General features: G+C 51.3%; 2 long non-coding RNA genes across 2 annotated transcripts in view; one reads left to right on the top strand and one right to left on the bottom strand.

Annotated features, from left to right (window-relative positions):
* LOC148007937 (uncharacterized) overlaps positions 1–1,134 on the bottom strand; it is an 8,320-nt gene extending 7,186 nt beyond the window's left edge. The window contains exons 1-2 of the long non-coding RNA XR_015648297.1: positions 1,108–1,134; positions 615–862 (exon numbers count right to left, since the gene is read on the bottom strand). This is a non-coding gene — a long non-coding RNA (uncharacterized LOC148007937). The remainder of the gene's footprint in view (positions 1–614; positions 863–1,107) is intronic.
* Positions 1–24,687, top strand: part of LOC148007936 (uncharacterized) — a 25,075-nt gene extending 388 nt beyond the window's left edge. The window contains exons 2-3 of the long non-coding RNA XR_015648298.1: positions 22,045–22,206; positions 23,189–24,687. This is a non-coding gene — a long non-coding RNA (uncharacterized LOC148007936). The remainder of the gene's footprint in view (positions 1–22,044; positions 22,207–23,188) is intronic.

Below are 24,687 nucleotides of genomic sequence, written 5' to 3'. Positions count from 1 at the left end.
ACAGAGGAACAGAAGGATGTGGGCACAGTGAAGGGAGGCAGAACTGGAGACTTGAGGGTAGTGAGAAACAGCCTCAAGTATGTGGCTTCTGTTGCCATCTGGGACCATGTGGGCTCTTAGCCTGTGCTGGCACTGGGGGCCACATCTGGATCCATGTTCCTGAAGCAGCAGGGATCTGTTACCACCAAAGACCTGCAGACATCCCTGGTCTGGGCTGATACCTGGGCATATATTGATGTCTGAAGGCCGTGTGGAACTGGCTCTATGCTTTCCCAGGGCAGTGGGAGAGAGCTGGCCCCACAGCTCATTGTCTATGGGGTGGCATGGATAAGAGAGAGATACCCTCGTACACCCCATCCCTTACCACCTTGGGCAGATGGAAGACCTGGCCCTGGGGTCATCAGATCAGGAAAGCTCTCCCTGCCCCTCACCTGCTGCAGCACTCCGGAAAGCAGGCTCTGCACCTAACCTGGGCAGTGGGGTAGAACTGGTGCTAGCTTCCGGGTTTGCTGATGAGCTAACCCCAAAGGCATGAGAGACTCGGCAGGCTAAATTGCTGGGAAACCTCTCAGGCCCAGACCCGGGGCTTCGCATTGGCTCATCCCAATACTTACCCCATCGATGGATGAGCTGCTGGAGTGTATGAAGACGCTGTCCCTACAGATGAAAAATAGGATATCTGAGTCCCAGTGAGGATCCAGTACCGACAGAGTCGCAGAAGCCAGAGGCCTCACACCAGACCAATGAATCATTGCAGTGAACCTTTGCAAGCAAAAAAGTGTGGACAAAAGGGAATTCTGTGGGACGTGCTGTGACACACTGCAGCTTCCACCTCTAGATTTTTCCTCTGTTGTGGGGCATGCTGCAAGGGTAGAGAGCGGGTATGAAGGGAGGGGGAGATGAGTGGGGTTGGGGTGCATGTGAGATTCACAAAGAACCTTTGGGCTGTTTCACAAAAGAAAGAAAGGAAGGAGAAAGAGAGGAAAAAAGAAAGAAAAAGAAAGGAATAAAAGAAAGAGGCAAAGGGAGAGAGAGAGAGAGAAAGAGGGGGGAGAGAGGGGAGAGAGAGAGAGAGAGAGAGAGAGAGAGAGAGAGAGAGAGACCGACCTCTGGAGGTACAGGTCCCTATATTCAGCCTGAGTCTATTCAGATATTGATCTTTGTAGCTCAGTGAACAGCTAAGTTTGCAGCAGCCAATGATTAAGGGACCTCAGTGGGTGGGTCTGTGGAAACCAATCTCCTCCTACAAGGTCCCCCTGCGTCACTTTGGCTGATGTCATTTAGGCTGCTCTCAGACTGGAGGTTCCCCTGAACGAAAGGTTTGTGCCACCATGAGATTCTTAACACACAGAGGGGCTTCCCCGCATTTCCACTGCTCATTGTCCTTTGGGAGCCTGCCCGGCCTGGGCCTCTTTCTTGCTCCCATTCAGATCACTGTAGGAAGCTTACCCCGAGCGTGCTGTTCACAGGGACATTCGAGTGTAGGTGCTCAGGACTTTGGATCAGGGGGCCCCTGTTTGCTGGTTCTCTTACACTGTGATGTCTGACATTAATATGAGATCTTGGCGGTAAGAAAGAAGGAAGAGGTTATGATAAAGTGATAACCTATTCGCCAAGCTGACAGGGGTTCCGTTGTCGTGGTTAGCATTTATGTCAACTCAACACGGGTAAAGAGTCATTTTGGAAGAGGGAGCCTCCATGGAGAAAATAATCCTACCACACTGGCTGGTGGGCAAGCCTGAGATACCACTTCTCTGCTGATGATATGAGTGGGCTGGTCCCATCTGGAATGGTACCACCTCTGTGTGTGTGGTGCTGGGTGCTAGAAGAAAGCAGGCTGAACCAGCCATAGAGAACATACCAGAAAGCAGCACTCCTCTGTGAGCTCTCCTTCGGCTCCTGCGTTCCTGCCCTGAATATCCTGGATGATGGACTACAAGCTGTCAGAGAGAGGGGGGGGAGAGAGAGAGAGAGAGAAGGGAAGGAGGAGAGAGAGAGAGGGGAGGGAAGAGGGAGAGAGAGAGAGAGAAAGAGAGAGAGAGAAGGGAAGGAGAGAGAGAGAGAGAGAGAGAGAGAGAGAGAGAGAGAGAGAGAGAGAGAACCCTTTCCCCAACAGGTTGCTTTCAGTCATGTTGTATTATCACAGCAGTAGAAACCCTAATTTAGACACCAGTGCAGTAATCTGAGCGCAGTGTTCAATCCTTTGAGGTGATTAGGATCAGAGACTATATGTGAAGGCCTAGGGCAGGGCCCTTGTTGAGGCCCAGATCAGCCAAGATCCCTACTCTGGACCGCTAACAGGAGCGCGTCAACAGCCAGCAGCTGGGGCACTTGAGCTTAGTAACGGTCTCGTATGGCATCTCGGGGGTCTTCTCATGAACCAGAGACTCTTTACTCATCCCTGGTCACAAACACCTGACAAATCACAGCAGAGCCCATGGTACACATTCCTGGTTTGTTTTCAAAGAACTGTACTCTCCTGAAGCTAAGCTCACTTCACTGTGGCCCTTGGGACTCTGTGGCCACACTGTGGCCAAGGCATCCCAAAGGCCTCTGGAGTCAGGTCTCCTTTTAGATGAGCATCATCTGGTCCCTCTCTGCTCTGTTCTTTTCACAGAGGTTACTTTGAAATTATTACACTGCACATAGCTTCAGACCCAAACAGGGACACCCTGACGTGGAGAAGTGTCAAAGGTGACCAGGTTTTTGAGAGCTCCTTAATTCACACTCGATACTCTCTGATCAAGTGGTCAGGGTTTCCTTCACACCAGGCGGGACTGGCAGGGATAGCTCAGTCCGGCCAGCAAGAACTGACTGTGCACCTTCTGCCCTCAGACCGGGGACTTGAAGTCAGCCAGGTGGGGATATCCTACCTCAGGGATGCCGTAAGAGCCAGTCTCAGGTTCAGCAGCCAACACACCTGCCAGAAATGAGAACCATAGAGACTGAGAGCGTTTCAGTGCCAGCAGGTGGTTGGGATGTAGTAACGATAACTTCTCAGAAGAGTTTGAGGTGGACTTCCAGGGGAGTACGGAATAGGTAGCCGGGGGTGGATCCACACTTGGTTACACGGATAAACACACCAACAGTACAATGGCTTCCAATAGTGCTCATCTGTCCTTTGGAGCCTGGGAATCCAAACTCCCCGTGTCAGAAGGAACTTCGGAAATTAGCTATGTGGCCTGTGTGGCAGAAACGTGGCTTTGGATACCTGGTGGGCCCAGGTTGTTGTTTGTTTGAAAACTGTGAATCCTTAACAGGAAGTGGGAAAACTCTCCCGGCTGGGTCAGAGAGATGAGTGTGTGTGAGAGGCAAACTTGTAAAGACGGAAGGGTCCATGAGTCAGTGGCCTCACCAGGCAGAGAAACGGCCCGCTGCTGATAGCTGGCAAGACAGAGATTGCTGAGGAACCCAGTCCAGCCGTCACCGTGAATTTAATCCATAGAGACCCATGGTTCAGTAGGAGCATGCTTGCCTTAGCAAGCATCGAGTCCTGGGTTCGATTCCCGGCACTACATAAATCCGGTATTGGTGGTACCTGCCTACATTTCCAGCATATCGGAGGTCAAAGGTCATCCCCTGTGGCACAGACCAGCCTAGGGCATGTGGGACCTTATCCCAGAAAGGGGTAAGAGGAATCAGAGTGGGAGGTAGTTCCAGAGGACTGGTATCAAGTGACAAGACATAAATGATGACAGCTGAAGATGAATGACATGGGGCTGCAAGTGCAGATGGCCACAGAGGCAGATGATTCACTGGTAACGAGGAGGGAGAGGGAGGCGGGATGGAGGACAGCAGAGGGAGGGTGGTCATGGCGTTGAACTTCAGGGCCAAGGAGGATTGGGTTAGTAAAGGCCTTTGGTCCATCTAGACAGCCTGTCTTTTGCTTCTGCCTCCTCTCCTGGTCGCAGGGCTCCCCATCTGCTCCCCCTTTGCAGTAAATGAAGCCCAGAGTGGTAAAAAGATTTAGCAGTGCAGACCTGGAGAAAAGAGGTAGGACTTGAGCTGCTGCAGCCTCAGTGGTGATTATGAAAAGGGAGGGCCATGACCGCACCCTCGAAGCCCATTCCTACCTCCAGAGAAAGAAAAAGATATCCAGCTCCCCCCCACCCCCAGCCCTGGTCTTGTTGCTGAGGGAGTCAGGGAGGGGAGAGGGCTCTGGCTGACCGGGGGCTGCACCCCCACTCTTGCTGTCTCCCATTTTGCCTCTGCCCACTCAGACTTTGCGGGAGGAGGGTGATTGTTTGAATTTCTTGTCAGAAACTCATCTGTGTGGACAGAATTCAATATTTGTCTTCCCCCCAAAGCTACTATCTTCCTATCTATCTGGGGTAATTGATTCTTACTTTTCCTATAGCAGTAGATTGAGTTTGCTGAGGAAGCAATTCTAAATGGTAAGTCGCACAGACAGAAACAATCAAAGCTCGAGTGATTGGTCTCTGAGATTTCCCTCAGCAGGATTTTCACCCCAAAGGGGTGGACTGATAACTCCTGACAGAGAGAGCATGGCCGGTCCCTCCACTGCTCAGGGGCGTGAGACCAGAGTCCCAGGCTCTGTTCGAGTGAGGCTAGCTGGGTTCTGGGCCCATTGCCTAAGGTATATGTGACCTTGGATGAATCAATGCCCAGTGTTCTGAAGAGTGTTCAGAATACCCAAGGGAACACAACTTAGAGAGTGTCTTATTCTCGGCTTAGAGGTTAAGGCACGCTGGTCTATCACACTGGAAAAGTAACGGAGGCAGGGTCTTAAAACAGCTGTGGACACCGAGCTCAAAATCAGGAAGCAGAGAGAGGTGGAGGCAGATACACAGCTTCCTTTTCCTCTTAACCCAGCCCAGGCCTCGTGCGTGGGATACTGCTGCCCACAGCCCCAGTAAGCCGCTCTGGAAACACCCTCACAAACACACCCACAGGCGGGTTCCACGCTGATCCCGGAAGTTCAGTCAGGTTGGCAATGCAGGTCATCACACCAAGGAACACTTGGAGATTTGTTAGAGTGACTTACAGGCCATGGCCTAGCCGGTCCAACAGTAGCTGTCTGCCAAAAAGGCTGGGCATCCCAACTGGTCTTGTATGTGCTAGAATCCTGGAAAAGAGGGTGCAGTGCAGTGGAGGAACGAACTTACCAGAGACCGTGAGGGCAAGCAGGCGAAGAGCCTAGGCTTGACAGGCGTGATGTTCTTCTTCTATGTCCTTCCATGACAGGCACGATGTCCTTCTTCCGTGTCCTTCCATGACAGGCATGATGCCCTTCTTCCGTGTCCTTCCATGACAGGCACGATGTCCTTCTTCTGTGTCCTTCCATGACAGGCATGATGTCCTTCTTCCGTGTCCTTCCATGACAGGCACGATGTCCTTCTTCCGTGTCCTTCCATGACAGGCATGATGCCCTTCTTCCGTGTCCTTCCATGACAGGCATGATGTTCTTCCATGTCCTTCCATGACAGGCACGATGCCCTTCTTCTGTGTCCTTCCATGACAGGCATGATGCCCTTCTTCCGTGTCCTTCCATGACAGGCACGATGTCCTTCTTCCGTGTCCTTCCATGACAGGCATGATGCCCTTCTTCTGTGTCCTTCCATGACAGGCATGATGTTCTTCCATGTCCTTCCATGACAGGCACGATGTCCTTCTTCCGTGTCCTTCCATGACAGGCACGATGCCCTTCTTCCGTGTCCTTCCATGATAGGCATGATGTTCTTCCATGTCCTTCCATGACAGGCACGATGCCCTTCTTCTGTGTCCTTCCATGACAGGCATGATGCCCTTCTTCCGTGTCCTTCCATGACAGGCATGATGCCCTTCTTCCGTGTCCTTCCATGACAGGCATGATGTTCTTCCATGTCCTTCCATGACAGGCACGATGTCCTTCTTCCGTGTCCTTCCATGACAGGCACGATGCCCTTCTTCCGTGTCCTTCCATGATAGGCACGATGTCCTTCTTCCGTGTCCTTCCATGATAGGCATGATGTTCTTCCATGTCCTTCCATGACAGGCACGATGTCCTTCTTCCGTGTCCTTCCATGACAGGCATGATGCCCTTCTTCCGGGTCTTTCCATGACAGGCATGATGCCCTTCTTCTGTGTCCTTCCATGACAGGCGTGATGTTCTTCCGTGTCCTTCCATGACAGGCATGATGCCCTTCTTCTGTGTCCTTCCATGACAGGCATGATGTCCTTCTTCCGTGTCCTTCCATGACAGGCACGATGTCCTTCTTCCGTGTCCTTCCATGACAGGCACGATGTCCTTCTTCCGTGTCCTTCCATGACAGGCATGATGCCCTTCTTCTGTGTCCTTCCATGACAGGCACGATGTCCTTCTTCCGTGTCCTTCCATGACAGGCATGATGCCCTTCTTCTGTGTCCTTCCATGACAGGCACGATGTCCTTCTTCCGTGTCCTTCCATGACAGGCATGATGCCCTTCTTCCGTGTCCTTCCATGACAGGCATGATGTCCTTCTTCTGTGTCCTTCCATGACAGGCATGATGCCCTTCTTCTGTGTCCTTCCATGACAGGCACGATGTCCTTCTTCCGTGTCCTTCCATGACAGGCATGATGCCCTTCTTCTGTGTCCTTCCATGACAGGCACGATGTCCTTCTTCCGTGTCCTTCCATGACAGGCATGATGCCCTTCTTCCGGGTCTTTCCATGACAGGCATGATGCCCTTCTTCTGTGTCCTTCCATGACAGGCGTGATGTCCTTCTTCTGTGTCCTTCTGTGTCTTTTATATAGGCTACCACCAGAAAGTGTAGTCCAGGTTAAAACTGGGTCTCCCCACTTCAAATGATCCGGATGAAAGGTGGTCTTCCCACTCCAAATTGATTAACTAGGAGAATTCCACCACAGGTGTACCCTGCTGCGTGGGTTCTAGTTAATCCCAGATACAGTCAAATTGACAAGCAAGAAGGGCCAGCACAGCCATTGAGCTGTCGCATTCCAAAGCTCTGTCACTTGCTTTAGAGCAGCGGTTCCCAACCTTCCTAATGCTGCATCCTTTAATGCAGTTCCTCATGCTGCGGTGACCCCACAACCATAAAATTATCATTGCTACTTCATAGCTGTGATTTTCTACTGTTATGGGTCATAATATAAATATCTGTTTCCAGACGGTCTTAGGTGACCCCTGTGAAAGGGTCATTCAGGCCCCCAAAGGGGTCTCATCCCACAGGTTGAGAACTGTGGGCCCCTTAATGTTGCTTGGAAAGTGCCTCAAGACACCATCCATCTTCTTTCTTGCTCTCAGTTGACTTGAGATTCCCCAACCTGGGTATGACACAGCTGAACAGCACATTATTAGCTTCCTATTAGCCTAGCTGTTGTAGCAGTTCTCGATGGGTAGTGATCACAGCCTAGGTTGCTTTAGGGACTTTGAAGCCTTTTGTTTTGTGATAGGGTCTCGTTGTGTAGCCTGGGCTAGCTCTGAACTAGCCAGCCCCCTCCCTCAGCTTCCGAAGCTGGGATTACAGGTGTGGCTTGCTGTGCCTGTATGAGCCATCCTTTCCCCACAGAACACAGCCATTGTCTCCCCTCACACTTGCCCCACAGACACTTCCCAGGAGATGAGTTTGGACCTTGGTCTGCTCCACACTGAGCCCTACTTTCCTTCTCTTTCAGGGCCCTTGTGGAGGGTGGATGGAGACTCTATTTTCTCCATGTTGTGCTTATGAACACACACACCTTAGACAGTATGTGCCCTAGTGTGACAATATCACACATGATGTGTAGCACATGGCTTACCTTCTTGGCTCCAGGCCTCTCCTGCATCACTTTGATGGAGGGAACCGTGCTTCTCAGATTCTCTCGACCTTGACTTCTGGGTGCGTTTGGCCACTCATGGGTGATGGAGATCAGAAGGGGACAGGAAGTACTTGCTAAGGATCCTTCACCTTCTTTTGCCTCCTGCAGCCACTCTGGCTATGCCTGGGTTTCCTCTGCCATTTCGGGGCCTGCTCAAAGTCTGGTGGAGTCTGATTGGCTATGGCATAGACCCTTGTCATTCCCACACTGGGTATCTAGTGCTTTATTTCATCATCTCAACAACCAGGGAAGAGGATGTTCTAACCATCGGTCCCACTTTACAGATGAAAATACTGAGTCTGAGGGTGGTGAACTTGTCTGCTACCATCTGCTGCTACCAGTCAGTGGTACAGCCGTAAGAAGACCCAAAGTCACTGGAGTATCTAAAGCCACGGGCATTTTGACTAGCCAACGGTGGAACAACCGTGGTGACCTGGTTCAAGGCTCACTTCTATTAGCCAACTGTGATCCCAACCTCCAGGTCCACCCTAGCCCCCAATCCTGCAGTCCTAAGAGATAGGGAGCAGCCCCCCAAATCTACATTAGCTCTTGTGACAGACACCTGAGCTGGGCTGTAGGAAGCTCCCCGTGTCTTTGATGGGAGCCCAGATCCCATGCAGGCACTTCTAGGAGATGGCTTGCTTTGAACAGATCTCTCAGTATAAAGGAGAAGAGAAAGTGAGGGGGTGGAGGAGGCAGAAAAGGGAGAAGGCGAGAAGAGATGAAGCCCCCCGGTTTCTCAGAGCCCAGCCTCTGAGTCTCTGATGACCAGCGGAAGGCTTTGAAAAAACGGAGGGCAGCATAGAAACCCCACTCTCTGAAAGTGGGGGTGGAAACCGGCTGATATCACATGGGGACCCCTGCTGTGGATCCAGGGGGACCTTGGAGGAGTTCAGGTGATAAAATATATATATATAAAAGTTAATAGAGAGCTGCCACACTGTCTTCTAATCCCCAGTGGGAATCCTGGGGGCAGAACACGTCAGGCTGCTACATCTTCATGCCCAGCCAGACTCCACACATCCTGAGAGGTCGCTCAGAGCTAGGGAACAGTCTCTCAGCTTGGGATGAAAGCGTCCTCCTGGAAAATGTGCCGTGTGTGGATCTTGGTTTGAACAGCTCTCCTGCGATGTCACTTCCTGAATGACATCCTAGGGGATCCCCGAATGCTCACTGGCTGCAGGTGATAGCATCTGCGGTGAGGACCCCAAAAGTGGATTGTGTGAGCCCGTGGTTAGACAAGAGGGGTCCTGGGGATGCCCCAGGAAGAGCGCCCTTCACTGGATCCAAATCTGGGTCAAGTTGCTACCGCCTTGAAGTCATTTGCTGCCTGCTTTCTAACGTGCTTAGAAAAGATAAAAAATGCTTTCCTTGGAGAGCAGGCCTGTGTGCGTTTTCCTTCATTTTATCTGGACCACTTTCCTTCAATGGCCAGACTCCAAGTGAGTGCCAGGCTCCCCTGTTCCTTAGGCACCCTTCTCCACCATCGCTCTCTGCACATTCCCATCCCTCTCTCTGGGCTTTCCCTTCAGTCTGCTGTTTGTAAGCCCAGCTCATTCATGTTCTCTGGCCTCAGCCGCTGAAGTGCCCAGCACCATCTTCCTCCAGAGAAGAGCTCTCCTTTTTCTATATCAGCGTCCCTTTGAGAGATCCTACAAACACATGGTTACTGTCTATCCCTGCAGTGGCCTCCGATGTCTCACTCCCAGCGTTTGTCCATTTACCTGTACTGTGTTCTCAGAGTCCAAGCGCTGAGAGGCTCAGGAGAGTGCACGGTTGGTTGGTGCAGGGAAGGAAGTAGAGAAACAGGGCTGGGAGATACTCCAAGATGTCGGGAGGCGATCGGTCAACAACTAGGAGACGGTAGGCCAAGGACCTGGCAAAGGTTTCTAGCTTCCTACAGAAGCCCGACCCTCCATGGGAAGACACCCATGTGCTAAATGTGTGGTTCAGCACTTTACTTGGGTCTGGGACGTCAGCTCCATATGCATCTGCCTCACCCCTCCGTATTTCATCGCTTATCCTGAGGGCACATATTTGAAAACATTTCTGAATAATGTGAAAAAGCCTAAGGAGGGGCCACTTGGCTGTCCTTTGTGACCTGTGACCTGTGACCTGTGACCCATGACCTGTGAGTGTATTTTTGAATAACACGAGTAGATTAAACAATCTTCTGAGAGGCTGCTTCTGCCCAGGTCAAAGGTCAACAGGTAGTTGTCAAGTAGACGAGGTAAGAAGTGGATTATCTGAGGATGGAGACCTGATCACCATCGAGAAAACCAGAAACAATTAACACAGAAAGGAAGTTGCCTTTGGGTTTTGAGGGGAGGGTTGTTTTCAATAAGTCAGCATGTGGATTTAACAAAAAACGCTTTCCTATAACTTCAGTACAACTTACTTTATTCTTAGACCAGGGTCTTACTGGACTTACCTGGAACTTGCTATATAGACTAATGCTGGCCCAACACTCACAGACGCCAGCCTGCTTCTGTCTCCCGAGTTCTAGAGTTCAAGGTGTGCACCACCTGCCATGCCTGACTTCCATGATCTAGTCGTAAAACTCTGTGGTTTGGGTAAAATTTGCAAGGTTGTCACATTTTCTTAGACGTGAATTCCTTCTGAAGTGAAAGGACCCAGGGCATCCATCAGAGAGGCTGGGTTAGGTAGAGGAAGGTGCTGGCTGTCTCAGCAATCTGGAGAGCTGTGAGACCTGCTTCTCCACAGCGTCCTCTCCCAGTCTCACAGGCTGGCCCATGAGCTGTCTGGCACCGTCCTCCAGCCTTGCCCCACACTGAGCTCTGGGAAATACCTTGGGTCTCTGGGATGGTTTACCTGCACCAGCAGCTTGACTGCACTTGACCCAGACAGGCTTATGAGCGTGTTTCTAGAGAGGTTTAACCAAGGGCGGGAGATACCCCAAATGTTGGAAGCTGCCTCTCATGGGCTGGGGCCCTGCACTGAATAGAGGAAGCAAAGTGAACCCCAGCATTTATCTCAGCTTCTTGACTAGAGTAGAATATGACCAGCTGCCTCAAGCTCCCTCAGTGAGTCCAAATAAACCATCCTCCATTTAATTGCCTGTATTAGGTCATACAACGTAACCCATACTATTCTGGGCGGGCATGCCTGGTCGCCATCTTTACTCCACACTATAGGAGGCAGAGAATATTAATTATAGAGAAGCCAGATGGCCGTGGACGGAGCCATTGAGCAGCTGGACACCAAAACCAAAGGGTATCCTGAAGTTCACATGCCTGCAGTAGCAAGCTAGCCCTTCTCTGTGGCAGGGATGAGAATCAGGGCTCACCCTCGGTGTCCTCTCCAATGTGCTCTCCTGAGGCCATTGCCACTTGGCTCTGGGGCTCTGGGGCTTGGTCTATGCCATACCTAACAGTCTTAAAACCGTCCACAGGAGGGGACAGCAAGGATCAGGTGTCCAAAGCCTTTCCCACTGGCGCCTCTCCAGCTGCCTGCCCACCTCCCATTCTGAGGTCACTCTGCTGGCCCCCGAGCTTCCCAGCTAGGAGGGCCCTTCCTGTGCACACAGGGCCTGCAGCATCTGTGTTCCTGACAGTGGGCTCTTCCAGGCCACATCTGCACAGGCTGAAGTTCAGCCTTTCTAGAGACGACGACGCGGCCATTGAATTATTTGTTGAAGCTACCAACACATTCAAATGAGCACTGTCCACTCAGAAGCCCCGGGGCTAGTTGGAAGATGCACCAGTTCCCTTCGGTGGGCATCCACGTGACCTATCCCACTCTGTTTTGGCTCCCTGATGCAAACCTCGACTTCCAGCCTAGACTTCTTCCTCCGAGAAGGCCGAGGTCCTAGGAATGGAGATTAGGTGGCTTCTCGGTGAGTGCTGAGGTCCTCTGTAAGGGTCCTCCTGCCTGGGAAGGGCAGCAAGTATGGCCACCAGACTCTTGGCCTCTGTATTGTCGGATGCAGTGACTTCACAGGGTGTGCCCCAGGTAGGCAAACGGTCCCCAGGCTGAGGAGGGAAGATGTCACACACCTTCACAGGAGGCTCCGACATCATCCATGTAACCCCTGCTGCTTCCTGGCCCCTCTCACCCCCTATTTGTCCTCCACGGCTGGTCTATGTGTCCTTTGCTGCAGAAGAAAGGACATGGTCTGCAAACCGCTCAATGCTGGGCTTTGCCGAGGGGCTTTCTCTTATCTCCCTCTCTCCTTCCTCAGAACAATATTCAGCTGGTTTCAATGTGGGGATTAATCTGACCCCAGTGAACAAGCTACTCTTCGGCATGGAGAATACTCTCAGGTCTGTTGTTTATCTGTCTTCCTCCTACCCTACCCTAATCTTTGGAGCTTAAAAGGCTTAAAATGCTTCTTAGGCGGGGAATCATTCTTATAAGGCAACTATTGATGAGCTAAACAGGAATGATTTCAAAACTTAGTGTGAGAACTTTGCGTTCAGATCCCACTGCTGCGCACCAGGCAGACGAGAGAAGGAGTCCTCGAAGGCCTCATCTCCTAACACCCTCAGATACTGTCTCACCAGAGGGCCACTGTGACCCTCACATACACCAGCCCAGAGCTCCCCCTTCTCACCTGATCCAGCAGTGACATCCAAGACTTCCTATCGGCTCAGCCTCAGTGCTGGGCACTACCTCAGCCCGAGAGGACGTGTCCTTCCCTATTGTCCTTCTGCCCACTTGCAACTGACAGAGTGGCGTCCTCACCACCTCCTGCAGCCCAAGAACAGCTTTTGCTGCCTTGTTTCATTTCCTGCTTACACCCCAAGAAGAGAAATTTCTAGATAGAAAAGAGGAGGTTCAGAGAGAGGAGGAGCCTGCCCAAGAGCCATCGGTCATGAGGTATAGTATCAGGATTTAATCTCAAGGCTCTGACCCAACAGCCTTCTTATTTGGCTATTTCAGCAGGATCTAGAAAAGCGATGGGCAGTGACAGAGGGCAACCATGGGTAGAGCGTGAGTTTGTTGACAAACCAAGACAAGGAAGATCTGTGGGTCACTCCCAAATGATTGTAGCCTCTGTGTGATAGGAGGAGACAGAAAGACTAGGGACAGGGTGTCCCCTGGTGAGATGAGCAATTTATATCTGTGCTTGAGGACTCAGCATCCACTGCCATTGGAACTATACTACTCACATTAGAGTCATTGTGCACGGGGACAGGGTGGAGAAGGCAGGTGATGGAGACTATCTTGAGGGCAGTGTAGGCTGAGGACTTGGCAGTCCTATGCCTGCTCTCTCATGAGGTGGGGAGCACATTTGCCAAGCTGAGCTATTGAAGAAGCAGGCATTATTTGAAGGGGCTCCTGACTCCTCTACTAGTGTTGATTTTGGAGGGAGACCGGAGACACAGGCTTTGAGGATATAAAGTGTGGCCGCAGGCAGCAGCTTCCCAGACGTTCGCTCATGTTGTTGGGAAAAGAGGGCGCCTCCTCTCCGGCGTTTGCAGTCTCACTTATGTGGAAGGCCAGGCTTGGCATGAAGCAGGGAGAAGAGGCACAGAAATCAAGACAGGTTCTGGGACTCACTCACAAGAATCTATGGAGCCCCCTGCCCCCAGTTTAGGGGACAGCAAGGCCCCAGGCTGTCTACACTCTAAATCATCTGAGGAGTATGTGACATCTACTCAGGGACCACAGAATACACAGCGGTGTCCTGATAAAATAATAATGGGCCAGTCCTCCTCCCAGAATTGCTACAGGGAAGACTTACCATCCCCCTAGACAGGGATTAGAGCTAATAAATCAGGAGTCAGGATGTAGGATACATACACAGTGCCAGAGGCTACACACACACACACACACACACACACACACACACACACACACACACATACATACACACACACATGCACACACGCACACACACAGGGCTTGTCAGAGGAAAGAAAATCCATCATCCTCAGCTTAGGCACCCAGGAGGCACCAACCGGCAGGAAGTGGCCTGCAGGAAGTCCTTGAGACAGGAAAGGAAATAGTCATGCAGGGTCTATTTACTCTGGAGACTTAGTATCTGAGGGGCATGGCTGCCGCTTTTAAGAACCAAATAGATCTTCTTGAGAGAATTTTGTCAAACCTTGGGTCTTTACCACGGTTCCTGAAGGCACTTCCTGGGAGTTTCTCTCCCTGTAGGACTGTCCTTGTGCCCATGAGAATTCATAGCGGTGTCTCCAACTTCTGTTCATTCTGTTCCTCCAACAACTCGGTTCCCGGTGACCAGAAATAAGCCAGGGCACTACTGAATATCCTAGCTAGGGAGCTAGGCTAAGCTGTCCCCACCCGAGGATCACCAGAAAGATAAAGGCTGGATTCGGTTTTCCGTTCATCTACCGATGCTCCAGAGAGTTACTGCCTCCTGCCAGTCACGGACAGTGCATGCACCTGCCAGCCACAGATAGCGCATGCGCCTGCCAGTCATCGATAGCGCATGCTCCTGGCCTTGGCTTTTTGTAACCTCCTAGATCTATGCCTGCCATGCTCGCTTTCCCACTGTGTATTCTTGCGAGGTTTCCCATTCCCCAGGTTTGGGGTGTTCCTTAGGTTTCTTTTGTCCTGGAACCCACACATTCAGGTGCGTTGTTTAGATGAGCTGTTCTACCCAGGAGGGAGCAGTCGGGATCCCACACAGGGGAAAATAAGGGTCCTCCCAGCGGCCCCCTGCTGGGATGAGTTATAGAATCAGTAAACACTGGCTTGGCACAGGAGACTTCTCAGTGGAGCTGCCTGCAGGTTGTGTGGGAGACTTGGGGTACAGCCTTTCGGAGTGCTCTCCTGTGCCAGCGGCCGCGGCGGGGGCTTTTTAGTCATGCAGCAGCAGCTTGTGTTAGTTTCCAGTTAGTAACCTGCTCCCATCCATGTCCCTGTCCATCCCTTTTAGGGCCATCTTCTGACTATCCAACTCCACAGCCTTCCCATCCCGTCATTCCAGCCATTGGCTGCCATGTGCATGTGGTGTTGCGTTTCCCCTGAGTGTAGACCTCTTGGGACAGGCCTCTGCCTGGTCTGCCTCAAAAGGCATCTGCAAGCATGGGAGTGCCAAGGGCTGACACAGAAGGAAGGATGAGAGACACCGCTGAAGACTTTACTACTCTTGTGTCCCAGAGGAGTGGACCCTTGTCACCAGGGTAGCAGACAGAAGTACGGTGAAGAGAAGTCAGGGCCTGAGCCTTTGCCTGGCCTACACGGGAACAGCAAGACACATTGGGACTGGCTTCAGGGAGAAATCAGGGTAGGGTGTGGGCTCCATGGGTGGCCCCTTTCCCAGGGTGGGGGAATGCTGGGAAATTGGGATTGTGACCACAACAGTCTCTGTTCACCCCTCAGCACTCCATTGAGGCCTAAGAGGCATTGGGTGGTGTGAGTCATGAATTCCTGTGTCATGTTGTTTCTTCTCCTGTAGGCACGAATGGAGAATAAGACAGAGACATCAGTTCCCTTAGAAAGGATGTGGCAGAGAGGAGGCCACTGACCCAGATCTGCGTGAGACTAAGCACTTAGCTTGGAGCTGGACCAAGTTGGTTCAAATTACTGGGGCAAAGTCACACCTTAGCCTCTAGCTCTTCTTCCTCAAGCTGCACATGCAGAGACAACTTGGGGCAGCGAATGGGACTTGGATTATACACTGAATGTACGAGGTGCCGGCTGATCTTGGGAGACTTAGGATTTCCTCGGAGACAGGAAGAGTCAAAAGAGATCTGGACAGGGTGGGGATGCTAAGGCCAAAGGGATTCTGGGAGGTAAGGGAGGTGAGGGGGTTAGCCAGGGACCACTGAGTACCAGGCAGTGTTTGTGAGGGGGCTAGCCAGGGAGCACTGAGTACCAGGCAGTGCTTATCCCAGAGAGATAAAGGGAGGCTGGGACACTGGGCTCCTGATCTTCATTTATACCGCTCTGGATGTTCGAAACCCTTGCCCGTCCTTCATGGTATTTGATTCTCACAACACAGTAGGGTAGACATTTTTTCTCAGTGACCAGGAAAGAGCGGCCCGGGGCTTACAGATGGACATAAAGAACAGGGAGGTGAGGCAGGACCAGATTCTAAGCCAAGTCCTCTGCCTCTAAATTCACTCTGATTTTCAAAGGACAGCAACGTGATGAAAAACACTTTTGATACCACTGTGGTAACAGCTACCGTTTGTCTCGGGCTGGGCGCTACGCTCAGAGCCTTGAAGTCATCGCTGTCACCATGTTCCTGTGAGGAAGGTCCTCTAATCCTCCACTGTGCTCAGGTGGGGAAGCTGAAGCCCAGAGAGATTAAGACACTTGCCCACGGGGCAGAGCCGTGATTGGAACCAAGATGAATCTGGCTTCAAATCTGTGTGTGTGACCTTTGTAATATTTCGCCTGGCCCTCAAAGAGGTGGGCTCCGGGGGCCCTTGTCCCCACGACCTGATGCTGTTTGAAAAGATAGGAGGAAAGGAAGGCAGCTCTCCAAACCTTCAGCTTATCTGAGCTACAGACAGCATACGGCTTCCTCAGGAAGGGTAAGGAAGAAGACTGTCTGAGTCCTGGGTCCACAGGTGACCCACTCAGAGCAGGTCTTCACACCTGCGGCCTTCTCCCAAGGCCTAGATACAGTCACTTTGCCAGTGCCTTCCCAGTGGAGTCTGTACTAAAGAGGGCTGTGGTGGTTTGGACTTGAAACATCTCCACAGGCTTGTGCTCAGAAAATTCAGCTCCCGATGCACAGTACTGTTTGGAAGAATGTAGGCCTGTTAAGAGGTGGGGCCTGACTGGTCCAGAAAGAGGCACAAGGGGCGGGCCTTTGAAAGTTATCCGGCCCCTGGTTCTGGCCTGCATTTTCTACTTCAAGATCAGCCACTGTGTGGACAGCCGTTCCACCTCATGGACCCACTGCTTCAGACAGAACGCTCCCTCCCTTCCAACCTCCTTCCCCGCCAGGATGGGCTGAAAGCCCTCAGAAGCTGAGAGTCTAAATCTTTCCCTCCATGCTTTAGTTAACTGTTTGGCCCTGATGACACAGGCATTCATGATAAAGAACCATGGGTCTCTGACTTTCCAAGCAGTGATGGGCTGGGACGACCTCCGCTGGGTGCCCAGAGGCTCCTGTCCCCAGGTGTCCTCTGAAAGCTGTCTCTTTTGGTTCCGAGTCCTCGGCTCACAGAAAACACTCTGCAAACACAGGCGGCAGGATGAAAGGGCAAGCCTGTGGATGGGCGTGCTCACATTTCCTTCTGTCATTGTCCTGTGCCTGGACTAGACTCAGAGTGGCCCAGGCTCAGCAGAGCATCCATGGTCTGTGCACCCTACTTCAAAAGATCCCCCGGGGCCCAAGGTCAGTTTCCTCTCCCCTGTCTACTGTTTCTACCTGAGATCTCTGCTAAGGTTCTATAAGAAGTTCTCAGTCTTTATGCTAGTGGCAGGGAGGCGGGGTGGGGTGGGAGGGTCGGGGGGGGGGCAGAGGGAGTTCCTCCACTCTTGCCTGCCCTCCCCCTCTACTCTTGCCTGCCCTCCTTTGTCTTGCTGTAGAACAGGTGGAAGAGGGTAAGGAATGGATGAGTCTGTTACAGTTGCTCCGGAGCTGGGGCAAGGAAAACATTGTAACAGATGTGCTGTTTATCCTATTGGAAGGTATAGACTGGTAATTTCCGAAGGGAAGATGATTAATGCCCTATGTTATAGTTGACTCTGCTTTCATTCCAGAGAGAGCAGCTCACCTGAGGAAACTGTGGTCTTTGAAGCCCAGCAGCCCTTACTCAAATCGTTCTTTGCAACTTACTACTTACTAAGTATAAGACCTTGGCCAAGGGCTGGAGAGATGGCTCAGTAGTTAAGAACACCGACTGCTCCTCCAGAGGACCTAGGTTCAATTCACAGCACCTACATGGGAGCTCACACCTGACACCCTCACACGGACATTAAAAAAATACCTTGGGCAAGTTGGCTAAGGTCTCTGGCCCTCAGTGACCGTGTGTGTGTGTGTGTGTGTGTGTGTGTGTGTGTGTGTGTGTGAAGTGTTGTGGATTGGGTACCAGAGTGTAGCACCTTTCCGGATACAAGGCTTGCTCTGTGAATGTTACCCTCACCCTCCCTTGGCAAACTGCCCCTCTTCTAACTGCAGCCCGAGGAATGGAGAGCAGAAGACAGAGCCTACTGATCCTCCCAGGGGGCTATGAGCTATGCCATCTGGGGCTTCCCTAGGTCCTTTTCCACTTTGTGTGCTTCCTGGATGGCATAGGGGACAGAGATGAAAGGCACTTGGCCTGTCGGCTCACAGAATTGTGCTTCTCTGTGTCCCTGGCAGATGCAAGGAACCATGTCAGCCATGAAAAGGCACACTGGGCGTTTCAAATTGTTTCCTAAAGCAGGCCAGTGATTGGATAAAAAGATGACTCTAATCCATTCAATTGCGTGTCAAGTCCTGCACTAAGCTTGCATATGCATTGCTTCGTTTGGTTGCCACCCCAGCCCTATGAACTAGATACTCTATTATCTCCTGTGGATGAGGGAGTCAGGGTTCAGGAAGGCTAAGTATCTTGTCCAGGGTCACTCAGCTAGGAAGTGGTAGAGCTGAGGTTCAAATCCAAGTCTGTTTGACCTTCAAGTTCGGGGGACCTTGTTACCCATTAGGAAACAGTCTTGGAATAAAGGGGTTCTCACTTTGACCCTGCTTCTGATTGCTTGAGCATTTCAGTTAAATGTGTACGTTCTTTCTTAGCAACAGGGACGTTAGGGGTCCTGTGTATGAGACTCTTCAAACCCCAGTACCAAAAAAGTTCTTTTTCCTCCTCGTTTTTTTTGGGGGCGAGGATGTGAAAAGGACACTTGACCCAGATACGCAGTGTCTTTTCGAATAAGCAGATTGCAGGGAACGGCTCTTAATTAAGGCCTGACCTTCACCCAGTTCAGCTGTTTCCTGTCTCTGGCTTTCTCTTCCTACTTAGGCTGCTATGAGAGAAAATGAGGCTGGACTCAGGAGGCATTAACTGCCTCCTATCTTTCCTCTCTGTGGCTCCAAACTCCTTGCCAGCTGCCACAGGCAGTCACAACTGGGTGTCCCAAAGGCCAGGAGCTAGAAACAAGGCATCTCCTGCTCCCCCCACCCCCAGCCTGTTTTCTGGTGGGGATGCCCCTGCCCTTCAGCAGGTGGGATGCAGACACAAAGAAACCTCATGAATGGCCACCTTCCTGTTCAAGTCTGAGGATCCAAGAGGAAGCAGGTCTCCCTCCCTCATATGGTGGCCTCAATTCAGTCTCCCTTCCAGTTCGCCTGGCCTGGTACTGGCTGTCACAGAGATCAAGCATCTCTCCCCCCCCCCCCCCCCCAGTCTGGAGAGTGACCACACCCTTACCTGCCCTGCGTGAGGTTCCCTGTTGTCTCTGACTCCGCCGATGCCAGCTGTCAAGGGTTCTATAACCCAGCCCATCTTTAATTCACTTCTTCTTCCTCTTAGATCTGTCTTTTCCCTCACGCTTCATCTTACTCCACTGCCTCTGGCTAAAATGCCTTCCTCCTCCCCCAGTGCAGCTTTAATCTACCCAGGTGCCATGACCTGGAAAGAGAGTTTCCATTGTCTGACATTTCCCCACTCCGCTCAGCTGTTTTAAGTGCCTAGAGCCCCCTGTGATGTATACCCCGAAATAGATACACGATCCTCGGGAAAGAGTCGTGATTAGCGATGTATCCGAGAGTGTAGGAGGAAGTTATCGATTAGTGATGTCTGCTGCAGTTATGGGAAGAAGATGTTATTGATGAGTAATGTCTGCCATGGGTAAAGAAAGGCAGACTACTGATCGGTGATGTCTACTGTGGATAGAAGAGGAGAAATGGCAGTAGACTTTGGTCTAGAGCCAATGGGTGTCTGTTTCTTCCTGTAGCCTCTAACAGTGCTTTGTCTCAACTTATCACGGACTACCATATCAACAAACATCTTATTTTATTGTCTCTGAGGGGTGAGACCTGACTCCCTTCCATCTACACTAGACGGTTAAGGACTTATTGAAGTTATGGCTAACTGGATGCCAGCAGCACCCTGAAGTCCTGGCCCTGTCATTCATCTCAAGGTCTCACTCACTGTCAAAACCGAATAGCAGGATGTCCAGCTGAGCCATATTGGGGATGGGGGACGACATTCACAGAGATAAAGCAGCCTTTTAGAGTCAACTAGACAGTGTGTGGTGGGACCAGTGTCTGGCTCCAAACTTTGGCAGTTAAGACTCCATGAATCTTGGTCCCTTTCTTCGAATATCCTGGTGGTCGGTGTGACCCAGAGCCACTTGGTTTGGATGAGACTGCCACCATTATTCTAAAGTCTCTGCGGGAAGAAACCGCTATACGTTTTTATATCCTTCCCTGCCACATGTGGAATGAAGGTCACAGATGCACATAGAACGTGGAGCCTTGGCTCCGAATGACCCTGGGAGTTCTAAAAACAGCACTCCAGGGGGTAAAAACAGTACTCCAGGGAGTGAAAACAGCATCTTTGCTGTTAACGAAATTTCTAACTTTGCCGGATGCAGTAGCAATGTTTATCCACAAGAGGGCAGTAAAGACAAGGCTACCAAATCCAACTCCTAAACCAGGCCTCAAAAAGCAAGGGGAGTCCAGCGGGGAGGGATGTTGTTTCTTTTATTGTGGCTGCTGTCATTAATCTCAGACTACTTGTGCCACAGCAGGCGGATGCAAAGATCTAATGGATAATTTCCTCACAACTTCCAGCAGAATGCGGGAACAGGCATTTAGCCATCTATGTCTTTGTCCGGCCTGTATTTTAGTGAGCGTCTACTGTATTATAGCTCTGTGCTGTCAGGGAGGGGAGGAGGGTGGATCATGTAGGATATACAGATTGGAAAGTTCTAGTGCATTTGTGAAAAGATGTGTGGGAGGCCTTGTCTGAGAGCCAGGAGGGCATCTTGGAAAAGGTGACATTTGACCTTGCATTGGAGGTCATCCCAGATAAACAGAACTGGAGAGGGACAACCCTAAGTTTTATATCAGAGAGTGGTTTTCATAGTGCCCTCCTCTTCCACTACGATGAACTCACAAGTCACTGAATCAGGGCCTGACTGAGGATCTGAGCTGTGGACCCCACACACCTGAGAATCTTGGGGTCCTGTGGGCTTGGGGGAGTGTTCGGTGCACGAGGGTACACGGACTTGGGTTGATCCCCTAGGAAGCTCCTGGGAGAGTCCAGTCCTCTCCTTCCCTCCGTTTGTGGCACTCTAGCTGGGGAACAGAGGCCAGAAACTACTTGGAAAGTCTGTTACTCTTCCCCAACCCTGCTCCTTTAGCCCAAGATCTGGGAGACCTGAAGGCACAGGAGAAAACAATGTGCACGGACTACCATCCTGAACACCTGGGGGCGCTAGCGAGCAGGCACGGCCCCACCCAGGGGTCTCGGGGAGGCAGAGGGAGGAGGAGCTAATGCATGAAGTCTATGGTCTCATGAGCGACAACAGTAAAACCCTAAGTTTGATTTGCTGAGAACAAGCCATGCCAGGCCTTTCCCAGACAGGAAGTGTTTACAACTGCACTTCCTGGCTGGTGCCTTTACTGTTCCCATTTTGCAACAGAACACACTGAGGCTCAGGGAGTTTAAGGGACTCAGACCTCCTAAAACATGCAAGATGCCGGGGCTGTAACCCCACCTAGAAGATTTAAGACCAGCTTGGGTACACAAAGAGTTCAGTCTTTGGATCCCCCAGCACACATACATGCACACGTTCACAAAAGCCACGATCCAGTCTTCGTGTGTTTGCTCAACATCAAACTTCGGAGTTCTTCCACCTCCAGCTGCTTCTGTGGAAGAGTCAGTCACGGTTGGTCTGATCTGCAGGGCAAGTTTCCTTCATGGCGTTTGCTCGCTTGCTTCCTGTGGACAATTCAGCTACCCTGAATTAGAGTGAATCTGGGCTAGGGAGGAAGCCAAGTGGACGAAGGTGCTTGCTGATGACCTGAGTCCACACAGCAGGAGAAAACCGACTCCTGTAGGTTCTTTTCCTACCTCCACACAGGCGCCATGACAACCCCCAAATCAGCCAACAGATTGATCAGCCAATTGATTGACAAATTGATCCATCTATCAACTAGTACACTAATTTATTTTAAAAACTGCATCTAACTCGGAGGCAGAGCCTTAAAATCAGTTGAAGTTTGGGAGCTGAGCAATGACTGAGGACGACCCTTATATTGACAATGTGGAGCACAGCCCTAGGTCCTTCCCCTCCCTACCCCACCTTGCAGCTCACCAGCCTGCATGCTATCATGCCACGTGGCCTTTATCTCCTCAGGCTTGTCTGAAGAGCAGACACTCCCTGCCCTGAAGGACGTCTTCTCCCTTCCTGCCTCTCCGGAAGCAAGCACGGATCATTTCAAATGCAGAGAGAGGCCAAGGGGCCCTGGATGGGTCTCCTAACTGGTTTCTCAGAGCCTCAGTGTCCTCAATCTGCAAGGTGAGTACATCCTTCCATTGCTGTGATAAGATATTCTGACGTAAACGACGGTAGAGAGAAAGGGTTTATCCCTTACGGATCCCGAGGGCACAGGGACGACACCAAGCGGCTGCGCATGCTCAGTGCTCCTGGCGTCCCAAAGCAGAACACAGAAAGACAACAGGAAGTGGGACCCAGCTATAACACCTCAAAGCCCACCACTAGAGACGGATTTCGTCCAGTAAAACCACACAGCCTAATTGTTCCATAACTTCCCCAAATGGCGCCACCGGCTGGGGTCTGTTCAAACACAGGTGTTTATGCGGGACGTTTCACATTCAAATCACAACGGTGAAGTAACGCTCAGTTCCACCAATCTAAGGTGCGCACAGGCGCTTTTATGTGTCACTGGGTAAGAAAAAGAAAAATTGACACTCGGCTGAGTATGTTGGTGCAACTCTGTCTCCAACTCTTGAGAGGCTGAGGCAGGAGGATCACTGTGAGTTTGAGGTCAGCATGGACTATGTATAGTATGAGGTACACACACACACACACACACACACACACACACACACACACACACACACTGAAATGCCATGTATCTGTAAGAAACGCGCACAGTAACACCTCAGCACAGTTTCCTGCTTGGAGCCACCTGTGATTGAATACGGGGCTCATTATTCCAAATACTGTCTTGCCTAGGGTCCCTGTTGGAATCCCCTCTGCCCTCAGGGGCCCTCTCCCCAGGACCCACTCTCTTCCTGCCCGCAAGCTCTCCAGAGCAGTTTCTCCCCAGGCAAAAACTTGGACCCAAGTCCCTTCAGAAACAGAAAAAAGTACCTTGCAAGCTTCTCAGGGAAGATTTGATTCCTCTCTGTTCTCGGCAGCCTGTCAGACTCCTACCTGGTTCTTTGAAAGTTCGAACATTAGCTGGGTCAGCAGGGAGCCAAGTACACAGCGGAACTTCTTTGCTGCAGTAAAACTTTTCTTTCTCCCGAGGCAGGATGGAGTTCTCTAACCAGCCTCAGCTCAGCACTTGCCCGTTCCTGGAATGGCGAGGCCTTTACGATGGCTTGAAAGGCAGACACGCGCTGCCCAAAGAGGCCAAAAGCAAACTCTGCCAAAGGCTGCCGGCTCTCTGCAGACCCAGAGCAAGGATCCAGGAGCCCCTGTCATTCACGGTTGGAAACTTAGGGAAGGCAGTAGCCCTCTATCGCTGGGAAGAATGGGATTCGCTGGTGAGGACCGTGCCTGCCCCTTTGCATGCACACAGTCAGCCTCTCCATTACCTCAGCCTCCCAGCTTTGGCCCTACTGCATACACAGGGTCTCTCCGTTGCCTCAGCCTCATGGTTTTGGGTCCATTGCTTCCACTTGAACAGCACTTAGGAGGAGAGAGGGCGGAGACAACCCAAGACACTCTGCTTTTGAGGAAGGCTCTGGGTTCTGTTCGGACTTGGCCTTTTTAGGAGGCTCACGGGATTACTCGCGTAGGACAAAAAACTCTGAAGTAACCTGTTCCAGACCCAGGTGACTCCCAGGGAGTATCCTACAGGGGCAGGGTGATCTGAGCACCAGACGAGGACCCTGCCTGCCACTATAGAGATGTTCACTGTAGTGGATATGGACTGTTCTAGACCCACCAACCACTGGGAACCAATGACAGTTCCCAAGTCACGCAGCATCCCAGGCAGACAAGTCTCCTGGGGCTCCATTTTTAATATTTTGCCTTTTGTCTACCCGTGGGCTGATCCTCCTTCTTGAGAGCCAAAAAAGAAGAAGCGGGTTAGCTGACGAGAGGGAGCTAAGCAGATCTCTGCAACGGGGTAGGGGCTCCAGCATTTGAGTCCCCAGCACAGGGACTGGCAAAGAGAGGCAGCAAGGACTCAAGTTCCAGAGAGATGGCATTATATGAAGATGTCATTCAAAGTCAGAGTGTGGTGGTGCACAGTCAAGCTCAGCTTCCTCACTGCGCAGATGCTCCCTGCCTCTCACATCTGACAGGCTCTTCAGGTAGAAAGCCTTGCCTCTCTCTCCCAAGGATCGCCACTAACACCTACCTAGCAGAGAGCCTGACCTGAGTGGTCACGAAGCTAACTTTCGTGTATCCCACCAAATGTGAACATAAATAAAATCTCATGTAAAACACGAATCTTTCTGATCAAAGGGTACCACTGCAGATGGTCTGGGTGCTATGTGACTCGGTCTGTGTCTCAAATTATTCCTTTCTAATATATCTAAAAGGGGGAAAAATAATTTCAGCCAGGCTTGGCTCATACCTGTAGTCTCAGCACCTCACAGTTTGAAGCAGGAGGATAGTTGAGAGTCTGAGGCCAGCCTGAGCTAGCCTAAGCTATACAGTGAATTCTGGGCTAGGCCAGTCTAAATTATGATAGGCGAGTCCTTTAAAAACATTAAATGAGAAGACAAGGCAGGGATCGAAAGTTTAAGGCTAACCTGGGCAACTTTACCAATCCCATAAATAAAAAAAAGTCTCAATTTT

Source organism: Rattus norvegicus, chromosome 1 (assembly GCF_021556685.1).
Source record: "Rattus norvegicus strain SHRSP/BbbUtx chromosome 1, alternate assembly SHRSP_T2T, whole genome shotgun sequence".
NCBI classification, from domain to species: domain Eukaryota; kingdom Metazoa; phylum Chordata; class Mammalia; order Rodentia; family Muridae; genus Rattus; species Rattus norvegicus.
Note: the sequence above shows the minus strand (reverse complement) of the source record. Positions and strands in the feature narration are given on the sequence as shown.